Source organism: Myotis nattereri (assembly GCF_964212035.1).
Source record: "Myotis nattereri genome assembly, chromosome: 4".
NCBI lineage: Eukaryota > Metazoa > Chordata > Mammalia > Chiroptera > Vespertilionidae > Myotis > Myotis nattereri.
This window is the reverse complement of record NC_138079.1, coordinates 85,620,617-85,632,756: the sequence shown is the minus strand read 5'-3', so window position 1 is coordinate 85,632,756 and position 12,140 is coordinate 85,620,617. Positions and strand designations below refer to the sequence as shown.

Genomic DNA, 12,140 nt, shown 5'->3' with positions numbered 1-12,140 from the left:
GCTCGGTTGCCTCCTGCAGAGGGACATCTCCTCAGGTCTCCTGGACTGTGAGAGGGGGCAGGCCGGGTTGAGGGTCCTCCACCACAGTGCACAAATTTTTGGCCACTGGGCCTCTAGTCCTATATAATAAAAGCCTATATGCTAAGTGCCCAGTCCACCAGCCGGCCATTCAACCAATCAAAGCATAATACACTAATGATATGCTAAGGCCTCTCAACTGCTCACTATGACATGCAATGACCACCAGGGGGCAGACACTCCAACCAGGTTAGCTGGCTGCTGGATGAGCCAGATGGGCAGGCAGAGCAAGTTGGGCCAGACACACCCTGGAGCCCTCCTGCGGTCCCTCCCTGGCTGGCCAACCTCCCATGTCTCTCCCAATCCCTGATTGTGCACCGGTGGGGTCCCTCAGACTGGCCTGCACCCTCTTGCAATCCAGGACCCCTTGGGGCATGTCGGAGAGCCAGTTTCGGCCGAATCCCACAGGGGGAGCCCTGCTTAGCCAGAAGCCAGGCTCATAGCTGGCGAGTGCAACAGCAGTGGCGGGAGCCTCTCCTGCCTTCGTGGCAGCACTAAGGATGTCCGGTTGCTGGCTTACACTGTCAGTCAGACATCCCCCAAGGGCTCCTGGACTGCAAGAGGGTGCAGGCTGGGTTGAGGGGACCCCCCCCCCCCGCCCAAGTGCACAAATTTCATGCACTGTGCCTCTAGTCTCTGTCTCTCTCTCCATATATATAAAATATGCTATGTTCCTCCCTCCATCTGACCAGTTGCCCTGACATGCACTGACCACCAGGGGGCAGACGCTCAATGCAGGAGCTGCCAAGCTGCAGTGACTTGGCGGGGGCGGTTCTCGGGTGGGAGCCAGAAAGGTGAGAGTCTGATTCCTCGCGGGGCCACGTGATTCCATCTCCGGCCGTAGGTTATGGTGTTGCTGGGCACTGTCGGCCCGAATCTGGTTCACTGCACACTTGCGTTTGTGTTCCACACCCTGCACCACAGCAACTTCGCAGGGTGCCCTCTAGCACTCCAGGATCCCTCGGGGAACCCCTCTGGAGATCCAGTTTCTGCCCGATCCCCACAGGTCAGGCCGAGGGACCCCACCTGCCGGAGGGACCCCGCTCACTTCACAGATGCCTTTCAAGCCATGGCACCACCCCAGGTGTGGCTGGGGAGGGACCATGGGAGGTTGGCTCCAGGGCCTGTCCAGCCTGTCTCGCCCAGTCCCGCCCTGGCAGCCACTTTCTCATTAATTTCCTTTCAATTGCACAAATCCGTGCACTGGGTCACTAGTATATATATGTATGTATGTATATATATGATGAGATATTATTCAGCAATGACAAGAAGGAAATCCTGCCATTTTTGACAACAGGGACGGGCCTTAAAAGCAATATGCTAATCAAGATAAGTCAGACAGAGAAAGACAAATACTGTACGATATCACAAGGTGATTTTTGAAGTCCCTTCTTTCCCAGAGGTTCTATCCTTCTAAGCCTATATAAAGTCAAAATAATAGGTCTATTTTAATTAGCAAGTTGAAAGCTGGCAATTTAGTAACATATAGATGAAAATAACTTGTAACTATATTATGCCTCTGTACAAAATGTAGCTTAAGGCTTCCATTTTGGTCATATGCTTAGCTGTTTAATATTTAATTAAAAGAATATGTTGGATTCCCTAGTTTCCTTTGATTCTCAGAATGCTCTAGTATTATGCTCCTTTTGTTCAGAGAAATCAGGTTTTCATATCACAGAGCAAATTCCTTTAGAAAGGCATTAAATAAATTCTAAAGGAACCAAATTTCTTGTGTACTTTGGCTTTGGGTTGATGTGCTAACTTCCCATGATTTTCTCTGGACAGATACAGCCCTACCTTTCCTTCCCAAAGTCAGGGCTATTTCCCACAAAGATAGGAAAAAGTGGGATATTGACAGGATCCTTTTACAAAACATAAAATGCGAATGTTCTCTTTAGGAACTAAAATGGAAATGGGGGACTCTTGGAAGTAATTAGAGAAATATGGCACACACCCTGGGCTTGGATGAGTTCTTGGTGGATCTCTGTAATCCTACCCACATGATTCTGAGTCTCCCCAATTTCCTTCTGGGGCAGTCCAGCTGCCCCTCTAGTCATCTGTTGGTCTGGACAAGATTTTATGAGATGTGTTGAACATATGAAATATTAGGAGTACACTAGAACCCTTAGCTGTTATGCCTTGCTGCATTTTAAATGGCTCCTTAAAATCAGAGGCCATTATATACAGCAGCACATTTAGACAGGAAACACTGCAATTATCTGGCTTCGCCACTCCACTGCAAATCTGCTAGTACATTACTGGTCATAAGTCCTAAAAGACAGTCATCACCTTTGGCCATGCTTCTACTGGAAAACAGCCACAATCTGGATTTATTACCAGCAAATTGTCAATATACACTGATTTTTGTTAGTTCTTGTTATTTTTTTTACTTCATTTTATTTTGATTTCACCCTGGAAACCAGATACCAAAGATTTCGGAGCAGAAATTAAGTGTAGTATAAGGCAGGTTTCTTTAACATGACTGCTAGTGAAGCTAATTACTACCAAAAAAAAATTGGAGATCATTCATTAGCCTAGTAAGCAAATTAAGGTTTGTTAACAGTAATTTATAATGCCAATCCCTGAGTAACTGTGCTGGTCTTTTCAAGTATATGTGTACTGGACCTGACAGTTTATTAACTGTGCTATATCTTCTCACCATGGTGCTTTTGTTACAATGGCACTGTATTTTAAATGGATAAACATTTTTACAAGAGCAAAATACATTTTAAATGTTTCGCTTCCGAAGTCAAGTACTGGGAGATAAGTGAAGTGTCTCAAACTACCTAAACCTCCAATAACTCTTGTTTACTGCTACAGCTGACTATAGGAAAATGTGACACTTGGAGTTAAAATAGCACTTTTCCTTTTTAACAAGCCCCAGTTGTGTTTTTTAACCTCTTTTCAAATGATACTCCTGGTGTTTCACCAAGCTCTAAGTTTCTTATGCAACGAATTGGGAGGCATCTAATTTACAATTTCAGGAAAAACATTTTTTTATTTTAAGTAGTTAAGCAAAGGCCTGGATCCTTTGATTTGAAAGATTGATAGTCCATAAAACTCCAGGCCAGATACATCTCTCAAAGGTTGTATGGGTAGTTAGAAAACACCCTGGGGTTTGACACTGCCCAGGGCTCATTTTATATAGCTCATGCCAACGAATCCAACATTTGTTCAATTTGGAAATTTCCAACCTTCCTCAAAGCCAAGAAAAAGGAATGAAAATAAAAATGAAAATAAAAGTCACTTTCTGATTTCCATGACATGACCTATCTGCTCCCACAGGGGATTCCAATATGCTTTGCTACTGCCCTTAATGCATCATCTTTTATGACCAGGATAAGCCTACAGCCTCAATATTTCTAAGTGTTAACCCTAACTGAATAATGAAAATATAACACATTACTAATTGTTAATTTCAAAGAAAGTCAGACTCGGCCACTCAACTGAAATCTGGACTCCTTTCAGTGCTGACAATGCGGAGTGATGTGTGTTACGCAGTAAGGGGGCTATGGTCTTACATTTCTATACAAATATCAGCTGGGAAAGACAGCACTGCCACTGAAAGCATGGTCCCACGGGACAGACATTTTTAGCTGAAAAGTGGGTAAAAGCATGGATCTTGGAATATTTGAACCAAAGGTCCTTTAGCAATTACCTGGTTCAGGCTTTGGTAAATCTGTTTTTCTCCAAATCTGAGAAGCCAGGAAGGGGAGTTGAAAGGGAGACAGGGCCACAGGCTATTTCTCCACATCCATTAGGGGCACCTGGGTGTTTATCTTATTTCCTTAATTAGTGTTTACAACAGCCAATAACAAGGATTCCTGTAGGTAGCAAATATTTAGAAATACATTGCCTAGCCTGACCAATATGGCTCAGTGACTGAGTGTCAACCTATGAACCAGGAGGTCATGGCTCAATTCCTGGTCAGGGCACATATCTGGGCTGCAGTCTTGATTCCAAGTGAGGGGAGTATAGGAGGCAGCTGATCAATGATTATCTCTCATCAGTTATGCTTCTCTCTCTCTCTCTCTCTCTCTCTCTCTCTCTCTCCTCTCTCTCTCTCTCCCCCCCCCTTCCTTTCTGAAATCAATAAAAATATATTAAAAAAAATAAAAATACTTAGCATATTCCCTCACATAAATGTTGAGAAAATGAAAGCAGAGTTAAGAAAATGGTGGCAAATGGAGACACCAATTGATCCTTTCCCATCTGATTATTCTATTAATCAAATTTCTCAGTTCCTTTGTACTGACAAGAAAGATGAAGCTAAAAATAGTGTGAGGGCAGAAGACAATTTCCACAGGATGAGCTAAAAGAGTAATCCCGTTGCAGAGAGTTTACAAATGATTAAATGTCTGCTCACCAGAAATTAACCTGTAATACTCACTTAATCAGGGTGTGTTGTTCATGGTTCACTGATCCTATTCCCCAACTGAGAGACTAACAATCAATTTTAAAAAATGAAAAAAGGGTAAGAATTAGAAGTGGAAAATAATGTTATATTTTTAGTCTAAGGCCTTGAAGTTAGAGAGTTTACCTGTGACTAGGTGGAGTATGTCGCAATGCAGAAGCTTGGTCGAGGTATAAATCAACCCTCCACTTTAAGATTAATTCTGTGGTCCCTAATCTAAAACAAATACCTACTTCTGTTACTTTAGAGGGGGAGGCAAATGTAGTTTAGGATAATATTAAAGGTTACGTTAAAAAAAGATGGCAACTGTTCACCATTAGGAAGAGCAATTGATTTCACCTGCCCAGATGTTTCTGTATAGTACACAGATAGCTTCAAAAGCAGCAGTAGCCCTGACCGGTTTGGCTCAGTGGATAGAGTCAGTCGGTGGACTGAAGGGCCCCAGGTTTGATTCTGGTCAAAGGCATGTGCCTTGGTTGCGGGCACATCCCCAGTGAGGGGTGTGCAGGAGGCAGCTCATCGATGTTTCTCTCTCATCGGTGTTTCGGGTGTGCAGGAGGCAGCTCATCGATGTTTCTCTCTCATCGGTGTTTCTAGCTCTCTATCCCTCTCCCTTATGCTCTGTAAAAAAGCAATAAAATATATTTAAAAACAAATTTTTTAAAGCAGTAGTAATTGCACTAGATTTTAAGTTGAGTGATGGGTTCCAATGTTAGTATCCTATATTATAAAAGGCTAATATGCAAATTGACTGAATGGGAATGACCAGTCACTATGACGCGGACTGACCACCAGGGTGCAGACGCTCAACACAGGAGCTGCCCCCTGGTGGTCAGTGCGCTCCCACAGGGGAGGCGCCCACTGTTCAATCAGAAGCCGGGCTCACGACTGGTGAGCACAGCAGTGGCAGCACTAAGGATGTTCGACTGCTGGCTTAGGCCCATGCAGGGAGTGGGCCTAAGCCATCAGTCGGACGTCCCCTGAGGGCTCCTGGACTGCGAGAGGGCACAGGCCTGGGTGAGGGACGCACCCCCCCCCGTGCACCAATTTTGTGCACCAGGCCTCTAGTTTTATTATAATCAAAACAACATATTCATAATAATTATTTTTGTATATTAAATATAATACAATGTTTTTGTGATTGTACTCATTTTAGAGACAGAGTATCTGAGGCCAAAGTTTCAATGTACTCTGGTTACTCATTGGGTAATTGTTAGGGGTCACTCAGGAAAATTACATGTTTAACCACTTATCAAAGATATTCTGTGATAGGCATAGGTTGAATTTTAAAGATTTACTGAAGTCCTTAAAAGGTACTAGTTCTCTTTATATGCTTTAATATAAATTTAGATTTGGGCGGAAATGTTTGGTTCTTCCTGTTATTCTTGCCACCTCTTTTAAAATATCATTAAAGATATACACAAACAAACATCTATCTACCTTTCAAATTCATTATCTTTCCAAAATCAAACTTTTTCTTCCTGGGGTTCCTATTCCAAGGAAAAGAAGCACAGTATTCATCAATCCTTGGTTTGACATCATCTTCATTTATTACAGGTCACTAAGCCAAGTTCGGGTCTACCTATAAATCATCTCTTTCCTCCTCACCCCACTTTGTCCTTGGCTTTGTTCCACCTTCCCTGTAATTAACCAAACTAAGTCTGGCCTTTTTTCAGAAAAATGGATATACCATTTCCACACTATGATGCTATTTCTCTGTGCTCCTGTCGCTGTTGATCCTTATGCCTCTTAATCTATTGAAAATCTAAACATCCAGCAACTTCTACACAATTCAAGCCTTCTACAATTAACTGACTATAACATATACTCGCATGTACTCTACTTACATTTTTCATCAGTTTGTCTTGTATCAAACTCACATATATATCCTGAACTTGACGGCCAAGCTTACATCTTATTTATCTTAAGAACTAAGAGGAGATGTTTAATACATTATTGAGAATTAAAATGAATTGAACTCTCCACCTGGTAAGCCGTTACCAATGAGTCCAAATGTCCCAATAAAAACTGGAGATCCCTAATGGTATTCCAAATGAAATTTGGATTTTAAAAAACATTTTCATTATAATGAATAACTGTCGGTAAATAAATGACCAATGATTCATTTAGAATTAAACATTCATTTAGAGTTAATTCCTAATAAATATAAATGTTAGAGTCTTATTTGAGGGAGATGTTTCTCAGTGTTAATTCATCTTAAATATAAGTTCTCAGCAAGTTATGAATGAATCCTCTTTCAGTGTCACTAGCAAGTATTGGCAGTTGGGAAGAAAGACTTTTTTTCTGCTTCGAATGGGTTTGTAGTCAAGGCCAGGATGATGTATCTGAACTTTTAAACTTAAAACCCATAGAACTATTATAAATAATGTAAGGTTCTCAGAGGTCCCAAATCCTCTTATTTAAATACAATGTATCAAAAATATTTAAAAACATCACAAAGGAAAGGATCTGGTTTTAGGAAACACTAAATTACTGGAGAGAGGGGCAATGGATAACCCACCACTTAGAACAGAACCCGAGGGGTGCTTATTACTTATTTAAAGACAAAAAGAAGTGTCTGTTTAAAGAAAAGCCCTACTATCAAACAAGCCATTTCAAAAACAAAACAAAAAAACAACTTACTCTTTTTAAAGAAACTGGTTTTACTCTCATCTAACAAATAAAACCCACTCTGATTTTTTTTTCAGTCCTTACCTGAAGATATTTTTCCATTTATTTTAGAGAGAGTAGAAGAGAGGGAGACTGAGAGAAACATCGATGTGAGAGAAACACATCAACTGGTTGCCTCCTGCGTGCACTCTGACCAGGGCCCAGGCAAGGAAGAGGCCTGCAACTGAGGTACATGCCCTTGATCAGACTTGAACCCAGGACCCTTCAGTCTTCAGGCCAATGCTCTATGCACTAAGCCAAACCGGCTAGGGCCCACTCTGATTTTTAAAAAGAATCTCTGGCTATACAAAATACCACAAATCAATTTTGAGAGTTATATGAATTACAGCAAAGAAAAATAGGAGATATTTTAAGGGTCTATAGCAGCGATTCTCAACCTGTGGGTCCCGACCCCTTTGGGGGTCGAACAACCCTTTCACAGGGCTCGCCTAAGACCATCGGAAAACACATATTGTTTTTGTGATTAATCACTATGCTTTAATTATGTTCAATTTGTAACAATGGAAATACATCCTGCATATCCGATATTTACATGACGATTCATAACAGTAGCAAAATTACAGTTATGAAGTAGCAACAGAAATAATTTTCTGGTTGGGGGTCACCACAACATGAGGAACTGTATTAAAGGCATTAGGAAGGTTGAGAACCACTGGTCTATAGTAAAAATCGTAGATCAGAGCAAAGAATTGAAGCCCTTGATGACCCTATAACTCTGGATGGAAAGCCATAGGTCAGTATTTGGCACCTACTACCTGTTAGCAATGCTATCATTACAACTTCCTAAGCTGTTTAACTGCACTTGAAAACAGTAATTATACAAGTCCCATTTAAAGATGTGTGCCACCACACAAATCCCCTTTATTATATAACTAGAGGCCCAGCACGCACGAAATCTTGTGTGGTTAGGGTTCCTAGGCCTAGCCTGGCCTCTGTCATATGGCCTCTGCTGCCCTGCAAGCTAAGTGAAGCTCTGCACCCCAGGATGCTCCAGGATGCTTGTGGCCCCTTTACTGCTCTGTGAATCCCGCGACTGCTCTGCAAGGCTTCCCCCACCCCTTGACTGCTCTGCAAAGCTCGCCGCTGGATGCTCCATGAAACTCCCCCAGCCACGCCACTGCTCTGTGAGGCTCCCCCGCCCCAGGACTGCTTCATGAAACTCGCTGCCACCCAGGTGGCTGCTCCCCTAAGCTCATGGCCACCCGGCTGAGGCAGGCCTCCACCACCACTCAACAGTCCCCAGTCCCGCCCCGCCTCCACTCCCCTCATGGTGAGCTGCTCTGGGCATGGGAGGGAGGGGACCAAGAGGTGCTCCAGGCACTTCATGGTGACAGGTCACCCGTTCGGTCATAACAGCACCTAGCTCTTTATATATATTAGGATGTGGCAGGTTTATTCACTAGGTTGAAGTCGGTTAGTTTCCTTGATAATTTTAAAGTATGTATATTACTAGATGGGACTCAATTAAGGATGAAAATTATTAGTTGAAAACCATTAAGAAAAATCTCTGGGTCACTGGAGTTTACAAAAGCAGGATCCAAGTGATTTGAGTGTATGGGCCTAAGACACTTAGATTCAAACCTAGAAGAAGGCTGAAAATTATCCAGAGAAGCAGGCAGGGTACATCACCCAAATAAAGGAAGGATTCTCCTTTACACTAGGGTTCAAGGTCAGCCTGACAATTCACTCACCCATACACCAACAGGAGATCCCAACTGGCATCGGGAGTCAAGTGCTTGCAGACTGTGAGTCCAGAACTTTCCTGGGATGGCACAACAGACCCCTGGCAACCAGGAGATGTGTTTACTGGTCTTTTCACTCTGCTGCCTTCAGTTACTTCATTCAGGCTAATAGAGCATCCCCTTTTCTTTTTGGTGTCTGACAGCAGCGAGCATGTGACACAACCTCATAAAACTTGAATATGGTCAACAGGTCTTTGTTAATTAACCTCACAGCCCAACCCTAAGATCTAGTAGCCATCTTTAAATGCCACAGATTTGAGGGAGAAAATAAACAAATAACTTTAATAGACAAGTTGATCTTCTATGGTTTCATTATATGATACAGCCTATAGAAAAGTTCATTCCAACATCATCATGATCATAGAGAATCACAGAGAAGGAATTGCATATTTGTTTTAAATTTACACACAGAGCAAATAGGTATACAGCTGAGTGAACATAGAATGCTAGGCTCCTATGAAAGGTACAAGAAGATAATAACAAGAATAAAATATTCCCACCCTACAGTGACAAATGACAAAGCTTACTTTTGTATCATTAATTTCTGATGGTAAATTCTCTATTACCACATTGCAAGCCACTTAATGAGACCAAGTTTTTTTTCATCTCATACTACTGTGGGAATAACAAGAGACAACATAATATTATTTGCTATTATTCAGTGCAGTTCTATTTACATTAAATATCTTATGTCATTTAATATTCACAACTCTATTAGGTAGGTACAGATGATGATATAGTCTCAGATATTGAATACTCTGCCAAAGGTGATACCACTAGTTTTCAGATCATTTTGTCTCTAAGTTGATTATAGACTATGCATAATAAAATTTCAAATAGATGTAAAAGAAGAGGATACAGCCATAAACATTTAAATGGAAAAAAAAAAGTTTTCACTCACTGCATTAAGATTTTTGAAAACAGAAAAAGCCTACACACTCCAACAAGTTTTGGTATTCTTGCCAAAAAGAAAAGCAAATAGATTCCAACTATACTTCCATTTATATTTAGAACATGAGCGGTGTCTGAGTATGTAATGAATATGTGTCTCTGTGTGTCTGTGTGTATAACACCCACATTATTCAAAAGCTCCCAAAAATGTGAAAAGTTTGTTCCAATACTTCTCTATTTTGTCTACTTTAAGAATTCTTTGCAATATGCTTATGTAAATACTGCTTTCAGCTGCTGTTCTCATTTCTCAAATCTTCAGATTATAAATGGATTGGAAAAGTGACAGACCTAAGAAGACATCTTTGGAACACAAAACCAAGGAGATATAAACAAATACAACTAAGTCAAAACCAAAGGATTCTTCTTTAAACCCTTTAACTTATCACTACTGATAAATGAAAAGAACTGAAAGTGGAATATACTGGCTGTGGATTAGGGGTGTGTGTGTGTGTGTGTGTGTACATACACGTGCACATGCATATACTAAGGTGGGTGTCTATTTTATTAGTACACACAATAATCAGCATTTTACTTTAGTTCACCAAAAGCCCTATAGGAGCATAAAAATATAAACAAAAGAAGATTCTGAGTTAGAGTAATGTTGGGGGAGGGGAGAGTATTTAAGAAAACAGTTCCCAGGTTGTTAAACCCAATAGGTGAGTCCTTGAATTTTCTTATACCAGAATTCACATATGGTTTAATTGCATTAATAGATCATTGACTCTGCAGGTGATCTGCCTCCTTCACAGTTCAAAAATATACTGAAGAGGATTAAGGATACAGTAAAATATCACTATTTTACTTACCAGATGCTGAGCCTTCATACAGACATAAGTAAAGACTATTATGATATAAAGATCAGAAAGCACTGTGCAAAGAATATGTTGGCACTAAACTACTATAAGTTGTGAATATACTATTTCCACTTAGAAATGTGAAACTCAGCAATGTTGAAGTTAGTACCTGGAATTAAGTAGTGCATGTGATTGTGTTGGAATCAAAACTGAAACGGAAGACATTTTTTGATGAGGACTTGGCAATAATATCAATGGATTTTGCACTTCGATAACATAATAATCCCACTATTGGAAACACATTCTAAATAGAGCATTTTTGCCACGGTAAAGAACTGAACATACATCTGGTATGTATCTTCTCTATGTAAGTTAATATTACTACAAAATTTTTTATAAAAGTAATACTAAGAACAATTTTACCAAAATAAGGAAAAACTTCTATACTCATCCAACATTGTGTAAGTGTAAAAACTATTTTAGATTTGTAAGTGCAGATTCTTTACTCTTATTGTTAGCAAATAAAAATAAACATTTCTAGAATCAGAGAGGAAAAAAGTGACAAAAAAGCATCATAAAACTATTGATTTTTCTAGAGATGCCTTTCTTCTTTCAGAGTGATCATTCTGATAAAAGTTTAATATAGAAATTCAGTCTAGGAGTTATCAAGGGCTAGGTTAGTGGCTTTGGCCTTGATTTGATGAAGAAAGCACAGAGGGAGAATTTAGCTTTTGGAAAGAGAACAGATATTGGCAGTCTCCAGATTTTACTTGGAGCATCTCAACCCACATCCAGCCTGGTGTGAAGAGATGGCAGATGGTATTACTTCTGTTATTTCCACTATTGAAGCATCCTGTTCCTCTCTGCAAGCATGAATATTCAGTCACAATAAGGAACAAGGGCAAGTGTGTGCACTGTATTAAGCAGGTACCAAAATATCTTTATCCTTTTTCTGCTACTATAGATTAATACCAAAAAATCAACATTTAGAAAATATTACTTCTGTCAAGCTTGAAAAGGAGTTATTTTCTATGATATGATGTTGGCTTTCGTGGACTTTATGTGAATGTATGGAGAAAAAATGCCTGGGCAAAGAATTAGCATTTTATAGGGAAGTAATTAGCATTCTATAAGGAAGAAATGTAAAGGTAACTAAACAGAATCAATAATTATTTTCCACTTTATTTTATTTTCATGATTCCATTATTTTCTCAGAAAATGCTGAGCTGGTATTAGAGTATCAGTGTTCATCATTCAGATCGCAAATCAGATTCCTTTAAACACCACAACAAACCTCTACACTGGCAGGCTATCCAGTTGTGTAAATAATACTTATTTGTAATTCTTTTCTATTTACATTTAAAAAGGATTATTGAATCCAAAAAGGGTAATTTTGCTATAAATAAATGAAACACAGTGACCATTTATGAGAAATATTGTGACAATACCTGGGTTCTGTCACCATGCCCA

General features: G+C 40.2%; 1 protein-coding gene across 3 annotated transcripts in view; it reads right to left on the bottom strand.

The window, feature by feature from the left end:
* AUTS2 (activator of transcription and developmental regulator AUTS2) overlaps window positions 1–12,140 on the bottom strand; it is a gene marked incomplete at its 5' end in the record, with an annotated part of 1,127,567 nt that overhangs the window by 572,426 nt on the left and 543,001 nt on the right. The gene's annotated exons all lie outside the window — the stretch shown is intronic.